Here is a 10,021-nt window from a genome sequence, read left to right as displayed (position 1 = left end):
AGACTACATCCTGAAGGAAGGTGGTTATTTAATTGATTTCGTTCGCTTACCTGACCAACTCAGTTGGTGTCTAAGAAAAGTAAGGGGAGATTCCCACCAACCTTACACTTATCTGACCAGTTGAGTGGCTAATTTTTTACTTAGAGTGCTCAAAAGCAACCTTGGCAGTTAGGAGCTGTCTAGATCTAGGATTATCCTTAGCTAGGATTGTCTGCATAACTTGATTACTAACCTACAACCATTAACCCTAATTAAAACACTCTTCTCTATTATCTCTTGATTTAGGACTCCTTAGGACTCATCTTTGGAACTCTCTTCTCATCTATCTCTCCTTTCTCTTCTCTCTTCTAATAAAAAAAAAATCATTAAAAATCTCACAAGATTGCAACTTGGAAAAAGAAATCTGATCGTTTAGTGAGAATTGATTCAAACTCTATCCTAATTCAAAAAAATTCTGAGTCCACAATGAGTGAAGTCAATCAGCCTCAGGTCTTAAAAGATCTTCGCTATCCTGTTGGGTCAACCCAACCATCTTGTATCAGACTTCCCCAAACCAATGCAACAACTTTTGAAATTAAATCTCAAATCATTAACATGCTCTCTAAATTCACTGATAATGAAGATGCATATATTTTTATTAGAGAATTTGATGAAATATGTGACACCATGAGAATACAACAATTGTCAGATGATACTATTAAACTTAGGCTGATTAATTTTGCTCTCAAAGACAGTGCTAAGAAATGGTTATATAGTCTGCCCAACCACTTGATGACAACTTGGGATAGATTTATAAAAACTTTCTTGAGAAAATTTTTTCTACATCATAAAATAGCTAAGTTAAAAAATAAAATTAACCAATTTTATCAATTTGGGGGTGAGTCTTTCTGGAAGTATTTTAATCGTTTCAAGGATTTTTTAACCCAATGCCCACACCATAGAATTGAGACTTGGAGACTATGCCAAATCTTTTATGAGGGACTAGACCCAAACTCTAGAACCATGCTAGAGTCAATGCGTTAAGGCCAGTTTATGCATAAGGAAGTCAATGAAGCCTGGCAATTCTTAGAGGACCTAGCAGAAAAGAGCATGCAGTGGGAAGCAACTAGGGAACCTACAAGAGGTGCTATGCACCAAGTATCCACATCCCTAGCTACAGAGGCCAAAATAGATACTATACTACATAGGTTAGAGGCCTTAGAACTCAAGGGACACACCCAAGTGAACCAAGTTTCAACATCTACTTGCAATGGAAGTAATGCCACAGACCACATCATGGAAGAATGTCCCTTTTTGATGAACCCATCTGGGAACGAAGTAGCACAGGTTAATACTGCCTACTACAAACCTACAAATGATCCTTATGCACCAACGTATAACCCAGGATGGAGGAATCACCCTAACTTTTCTTGGTCACAAGGGTCAAATCCTAGTAGACCTGTCCTTAATCAATCCAATCAAAGGCCCACTCAACCATCAAATTATTCACAAGGCTTCAACAATGATCAAAGGCTTAATGCACTAGAAAAAGGGTTAGAGATTTTAATAAAAATCACTTCTAATAGTATCCAATTTAATGACCAAAAGCATAATTCACTAGAGAAAAGTCTTGAAGCCTTGATAAAAAACACAAACAATTTCATGCAAACCACGGGCCAACTTATAAATTCAAACACTCAAGCCATTGTCCATCTAGAAATGCAATTAAGTCAGTTGGCTACCACCATCAGTGAAAGAGAAAAAAGAAAATGGCCAAGCCAACCTGAACTTAATCCAAGAGCTCAAATTGGTCAACAATCTCAACCTGAAGGTTGATTCAACCATGTAAATGCAATTCACACCTTAAGGTTTGGGAGACAAGTAGATAATCAGGTAGGTATAATTGAGAACCAAGAAGACCAACCGACTGAACCACAGACTGATCAAACCATGTCTGACGAGTCTGAATCAACAGAGATTGATGAGCCATCCAAGCCAATTGCAGAACCCATCACTAAGTTCAAGCAAGTTGAGACATCAACCATCAATCCTATAGCTCCTTTTCCAAATAGACTTAGGTCCAACAGACACTCAGGCCACATGGATTAAATCTTAAAGATATTCAAACAAGTGAAAGTAAATATTCTTCTGCTAGATATGATCCCACAAGTTTTTACTTATCTAAGTTTCTCAAAGACCTATACACAAAGAAGAAGACCACTAATGTTTCCAAGAAAGCCTTCTTAGCAGCTAGTGTGAGCTCATATCTTTCAAGCCACATGCCAGTCAAATACAAAGATTCAGGGTCTCCTACAATCTCATGTGTCATTGGGGAAACCATCATTGATAGGGTCTTGTTAGACCTAGGGGCTAGTGTGAATATCTTACCTTATTTGGTCTATGAGAAATTGAAAATAGGAGAATTAAAGCCTACAAAAATTATATTATAATTAGCAGACCAATCAGTGAGAATCCCCCAGGGAGTTATGGAGGATATGCTAATCAAGGTCAGTGATTTCATTTATCTTATGAATTTTGTGATCTTAAAAATTGAACCAGTGTCAAACTCAAAAGGTCACATCCCAGTCATCTTAGGTAGACCATTTCGAGCAATCACCAACGTCCTGATCAATTACCGCAATGGACTCATATAGCTCTCATTTGGAAACATGTCCATTGATCTTAATATTTTTAATCTTGAAAATAAAAAAAGATCAATTAGTTGATGTAAACTTGAACCAGGATGAGATCTATGAGATCATTGACCCAGGGGAAGAAGATTTTAACTGTAATCTCTGGCTAGATCAAAAATTTGAAATAGCTTATGAAATTTCTTCATCTAGTGATCAGAGGGTTCATCCACAATGGTAACCACCTGTCGAATCACTTGTAAAGATGAAGTTTTTGAATGAACCAATTGAAGAAATTTAAGTTCAGGAGGTTAATGTCCTGCTTGATTCACCTCACCCACCTTACCTACTTGAATTTATCAATCCAATATTTGATACAGGATAAGTGAGGTAGAATTAGTATGGTCTGGCAGAAGACGATAAACTTAGTACTCTTTGGGAGGCAACCCAAATTTTTTTTTATTTTATTTTAACTAATCTTTATTTTTATAGAAATAAAGGACTGCTCTATGTGGAAGCACCTGTCAATAATTTGGTCTGGTTGAAGACAATAGACTTAGTACTTTCTGAGAGGCAATCCAGTTCCAGCTTTTATTTTTGATATCTTTTATATTTTATTTAGGTTAATCAAGTCTTGCTTCGTATATTTTGGACGGATTTGAGCACAATATTGACTAAGTTGTGGGGAGAATCAATTTTGAAAAAATTTCTAGATCAGGTGATATCTCTCCTTTTCTTTTTCTTTTATCTTTTTATTTTTTCTACTCCATTAAGGACAATGTCGATTAAGTTAGAGGAGAAAATAATAATAAAAATTTTTAATTTTTTTTAAGTCCTCAAGTAAGTTAGTATTTAGTATTTAAGTATCTTATTACACTTAATAATTGAGTTAAACCAAATATTTTTTAAAAAAAATTGATGTACAAATTAGAGAGTTTGTGAGATATTGAGAGATCAAGTATTAAGAAAACTCAATAAAGAGTTGAGTTTATAACTTAAACAGTTTTTTTGAATATTTCTAAATTTTTTTACCAGTATCAAAGAAGAGTTTACTTCTTATGGACTTGTGTAGGGTAACTATACATTTCTTCATATTTAAAAAAAAAAAAGAGAAGAGTTTTTAAGTACTTCATGCTGAGTAATCGGGCCTCTTTGCCTAAGTAAATATTGAGTTTCACATCAAAAGGTATGAAAGACAAAGAAGCTTTATTATAAAGTTAGTTTTAACTCGTAGCCTATTTGATTCGAGCAAATAGGTCCAAGGGGTATTCTATACCTAGTGTCCTAAAGTCATCTGATTTGGGAGTCATTGGCTGAAAACTCGCTACATGGATCAAACAGAAAGCTTAAGGGGTTAAGACACTCAATAGCAATACAACGTTACAAAAAAAAGAATAAAAAAAAAGAGAATCAAAAAATGAAGGATGGAAGTAACAATATACATGTCCATATGAGGTTAATGATTTGGAGATAAAAGTAGAAATAATTTAAAAAAAGTTTAAAAAATATTTAGTATTCTTAGCTTAACTCCCACATTGATTAGTATTAATACTCTAATAACATACCTCACTCACGCTCTACTGAACATCAGTGGCTCTTTTAAAAATTATTTGGTGAAATTCAAAATTTTAAGTTAAAAAGTACTTAACTCCAAATTCTTTCTTTACTCGAAGACGAACAAAGTTTAAGTTGGGAGGTATGATAAGTGATATATTTTTATATTTATTGAAGATATTTTTAGTAATTTATGGTGCTAACATCTTCTTAAAAATTTAATTTCATGAATAAATTAGATTTTCTTGTAAAAATAAATAATTTTTAAAAAAATATAAAATTAGAGCATATTTATGAAAAATCGATGTTGATTTAATTAAAAATCTAAGTACCAAAATGTTGAGAAATTAATAAAGAATTTAATACATATATTTTTTAATTTTTTCAGATAAAAATTTGAGTGAAAATAAAGTCAAAATATTCTAAAAAATATTAAAAATTACCTTCGATGCATGGTGGACTGGCCGCTCGGTCCGCAGAATCAAGGGTGCGGTCCACAAGAACAATACACGATCCACAGGCATAGTCCACAGTGGAAGAAAGGCTTTTTGCGCTGATCGATGGTTTAGATCAAATTTGGAGCTCGATCCAACAGCTATGGTGGTTCTCGACTTTGTTAAAGAGTTAAATTGTACGATCCAATGGCTGAAATTTCATCTGGAGTGCAATCAGATGGTCAAAAATGCATCCGACTTTGATAAGGATTAAAATATCAGATTTTGGGTTGATCTGGGCAGTTTAAAGGTGATCCGACGGTCAGAAATTAATGTAAAGGGTATTATACGAATTCTAAGAGTTTTATGACTCTTTTTTCTATCAAAAAAATATGAAAAATTCATCTATAAATAGGGGGTCCGGGAATAAGAGTAGAGAAGAGAAAAAATCAGAGAAAAAGCAAAAAAAAATCAAGGAGCTTTAGGGATCAAATATTGAGAGATTATGGAGTTAGAGATCTTGATACGTGGCTAAATCCCTTCAATCCAAGAATATGATGAAGCCTATAAACGGGTTTTATTTTTTTTCTTATATTTAATTTTTATACAATAAAATTATACTTTTATTTTATATCTTTTTATTTTCTTTTGAAGTATTGATCCAGCCTACATGACCTATATCCTCTATTAACGTGCTGTGATCCTTAGATACGGTACGTACTTTGGAGAGATAGATCGTGATATGTTAGATTAAATCTTATATCTTATAATTAAATTTAGATAGTTCATACTCTGACAGGACGAGCTGTAATCTACTGATACAGTCTGTATCCCTTAGAGATAAGTTATACTAATATCTTAATCACAAGAATTAATATTGCAATATAAGAAAAAAATAAATAAATCTAATTTGCATGGTGGATTCAGAATTCCTGAGTTATTTCTCTGACTTATTTTCTTTCATAAATTAATTTATACTTTTAATTTAATTCTTCCTATTTTATTTCTATTTAATCCTTTTACAAATAATTATCTTTTATTTCTTCTTAAAAAAAAAGATAATCATTCTAGATCTTCATAGAAACGATCCCTACTCACCCTATCTATATAGTTTGAGTTGGTTTTTATTCTTGACCACCTACGACAGTGATCAAATTTTAAAATAATTGTGCCTAGATCCCCGACAATGGTCAAAATTTTTTTTTAAAAAAAAATTTTAGTCTTATTCTTAGTTTCTTTTTATTTGCTTTCTAATTTACTTAGTTCCTTGGTCAAACTTACTTTCTTTCAAAAAAAAAATCTCTACATTGACACCTCATAATCTACTTAAGAAATTAGATACTTAATTACAAAACCTAAAAAGTGAAATAAATCAATTTACTTTTAACTAACTACCAAATCTGGCCATCTTTTCTCCTTGCATTGCATAATTTCATAAAACATCTTAAGGGCACAAACCCTAAACAAGATAAGGTGGGAATTTCATCACCTTTCTTTGGCCCACAAACCACTATCCTGGATATTGTATTGACCTAAACCTTAATTTAAAATCAATTAGACGTTGGCCCTTAAGAACTCTCGAGCTCAATAGGACAAGGGATCCTGAGAATTGGATTGAGTTAGGGTTAGTCAGTTTGACTGGTGTATAGGAAAGTAGTTCAGAGACTATGTCCTGAAGGAAGGTGGTTATTTAATTAATTTTGTTTACTTATTTGGCCAACTCAGTTGGTATCTAAGAAAAGTAACGGGGGGACCCCCACCAACCTTACACTTACCTGACCAGTTGAGTGGCTAGTCTTTTACCTGGAGTGCTCAAAGGCAACCTTGGTAGTTAGGAGCTGTCTAGATCTAGGATTACTCTTAGCTAAGATTGTCTGCATAACTTGATTACTAACCTACAACTATTAACCCTAATTAAAACACTATTCTCTATCATCTCTCGATTTAGGACTCCTTAAGCTCTCATCTTTGAATTCTCTTCTCATCTATCTTTCTTTCTTCTTCTCTTTGAAAAAAAATAAAAAAAAAAAATTATAAAAATAACTAAAAATTCTCAAATTTTTTCTTGAACAAGGATATCGGTCGATTAGTCAGAATTGATTCAAACCCTACCCTAATCTAAGAAAATTCTGAGTCCACAATGAGTGAAGCCAATCAACCTCAGGTTCTAAAAGATCTTTGCTATCCTGTTGGGTCAGCCCAACCATCTTGTATCAGGCTTCCCCAAACCAATGCAACAACTTTTGAAATTAAATCTCAAATCATTAACATGCTCCCTAAATTCACTGATAATGAAGATGCATATATTTTTATTAGAGAATTTGAGGAAGTATGTGACACTATGAGAATACACCAAATGTCAGATGATGCTATTAAACTTAGGCTGATTAATTTTGCTCTCGAGGACAGTGCTAAGAAATGGTTATATAGTCTGCCTAACCACTCGATCACAACTTGGGATGGATTTGTAAAAACTTTTTTGAGAAATTTTTTTTCACATCATAAAATAGCTAAGTTAAGAAATGAAATTAACCAATTTTATCAATTTGGGGGTGAGTCTTTCTAGAAGTGTTTTGATCATTTCAAGAACCTTTTAACCCAATGCCCAGACCATGAAATTGAGACTTGAAAACTATGCCAAACCTTCTATGAGGGACTAGACCCAAACTTTAGAACCATGCTAGAGTTAATGTGTCAGGGCCAGTTTATGCATAAGAAAGCCAATGAAGCCTGACAATTCTTAGAGGACCTAGCAGAAAAGAGCCTGCAGTGGGAAGCAACTAGGGAACCTACAAGAGGTGCTATGCACCAAGTATCCACATCCCTAGCTACAGAGGCCAAAATAGATACTATACTACGTAGGTTAAAGGCCTTAAAACTCAAGGGACACACCCAAGTGAACCAAGTTTTAACATTTACTTGTAATGGATGTAATGCCACAGACCACATCATGGAAGAATGTCCCTTTTTGATGAACCCAACTAGGAACGAAGTAGCACAGGTTAATGCTGCCTATTACAAACCTACGAATGACCCTTATGCACCAACGTATAACCCAGAATGGAGGAATCACCCTAACTTTTCTTGGTCATAAGGGTCAAATCCCAGTAGACCTGTCCTTAATCAATCCAATCAAAGGCTCACTCAACCATCAAATTATTCACAAGGCTTCAACAATGATCAAAGGCTTAATGCACTAGAAAAAAAGTTAGAGATTTTAATAAAAATCACTTCTGATAGTATGTAATTTAATGACCAAAAGCATAATTCACTAGAGAAAAGTCTTAAAGCCTTGACAAAAAACACAAACAATTTCATGCAAACCACGGGCCAACTTGTAAATTCAAACACCCAAGCCATTGTCCATCTAAAAATGCAATTAAGTCAGTTGGCTACCACCATCAATGAAAGAGAAAAAGAAAAATGGCCAAGCCAACCTAAACCTACCCCAAAAGCCCAAATTGGTCAACAATCTCAACCTGAAGGTCAATTCAACCATGTAAATGCAATTCACATTTTAAGATCTGGAAGATAAGTAGACAATCAGGTAGGTATAATTGAGAACCAAGAAGACCAACCGACTGAACCACAAACTGATCAGACCGAGCCTGAATCAATAGAGGTTGATGAGTCATCCAAGCCAATTGCAGAACCCATCACTAGGTTCAAGCAAGTTGAGACATCAACCACCAATCCTATAGCTCATTTTTCAAATAGACTTAGGTCCAACAGATACTCAGCCCACATGGATCAAATCTTAGAAATATTCAAACAAGTGAAAGTAAATATTTTTCTACTAGATATGATCTAACAAGTTTCCACATACGTCAAATTTTTTAAAGACCTATGCACAAAGAAGAAGACCACTAATATTCCCAAGAAAGCTTTCTTTGCGGCTAGTGTGAGCTCCTATCTTTCAAGCCACATGCCAGTCAAGTACAAAGATCCAGGATCTCCTACAATCTCATGTGTCATTGGGGAAACCATCATTGATAGGGCCTTATTAGACCTAAGGGCTAGTGTGAATATCTTACCTTATTCAGTCTATGAGAAATTAGGGATAGGAGAATTAAAGCTTACAGAAATTATATTACAATTGGCAGACCGATCAGTGAGAATCTCCAAGGGAGTTGTGGAGGATGTGCTAATCAAGGTCAGTGATTTTATTTACCCTGTGGATTTTGTGATCCTAGAAACTGAGACAGCATCAAATCCAAAAAGTCATATCCCAGTCATCTTAGGTAGACCATTTTTAGCAACCACCAACGTCCTGATCAACTATCGCGATGGACTCATGAAGCTCTCATTTGGAAACATGTCCATTAATCTTAATATTTTTAATCTTGAAAATAAAAAAGACCAATTAGTTGATGTAAATTTGATCCAGGATGAGATCTATAAGACCATTGACCCTGGAGAAGAAGATTTTAACTGTAATCTCTGGTCAAATCAAAAATTTGAAATAACTTATGAAATTTTTTCATCTAGTGATCAAAGAGTTCATCCACAATGGCAACCACCTATCGAATCATTTGTAAAGATAAATTTTTTGAATGAACCAATTGAAGAAATTCAAGTCCAGGAGGTTAATGCCCTGCTTGATTCATCTCACCCACCTTACCCACTTGAATTTGTCAATCCAATATTTGATACGGGATAAGTGAGGTAGAATTAGTATGGTCTGACTGAAGATGATAAACTTAGCGCTCTTTGGGAGGCAACCCAAATTTTTTTTATTTTATTTTAACTAATCTTTATTTTTTTAGGAATAAAAGACTACTCTATGTAGAAGCACCTGTCAATAATTTGGTTTGACAAAAGATAATAAACTTAGTACTTTTTGAGAGGCAACCCGGTTCCAGCTTTTGCTTTTACTTTCTTTTATATTTTATTTAAGTTAATCAAGTCTTGATTTATATCTTTTGAAGGGATTTGAGTACAATATTGATTAAGTTAGGGAGAAAACTAATTTTGAAAAGATTTTTAGATCAGGTGACATCTCTCCTTTTCTTTCTCTTTTTATGCACCCTTTATTTTTTGTTTACTCCATTGAGGATAATGTCGATTAAGTTGGGAGAGAGAATAAAATAAAATTTAAAAAAAAAATTAGATCCTTAAGTAAGTTAGTATTTAGCATTTAAACACTGGATTATACTTAAGAATCAAGTTAAACCAAGTATTTTTTTTTAAAAATTGATGTACAAATTAGAGAATTTGTGAGATATCGAGGGATCAAGTATTAAGAAAATTTAATAAGGAGTTAAGTTTAGAACTTAAATAGTTTTCTTTGAGTATTTTTAAATTTTCTACCAGCATCAAAGAAGAGTTTACTTCTTATAAACTTGTGTAGGATAACTATACATTTTTTCATATATTTAATATTAAAAAAAAGTTTTCAAGTACTTCATACTGAGTAATCGGACC

Source organism: Elaeis guineensis, chromosome 6 (genome assembly GCF_000442705.2).
Source record: "Elaeis guineensis isolate ETL-2024a chromosome 6, EG11, whole genome shotgun sequence".
NCBI lineage: Eukaryota > Viridiplantae > Streptophyta > Magnoliopsida > Arecales > Arecaceae > Elaeis > Elaeis guineensis.
Note: the sequence above shows the minus strand (reverse complement) of the source record.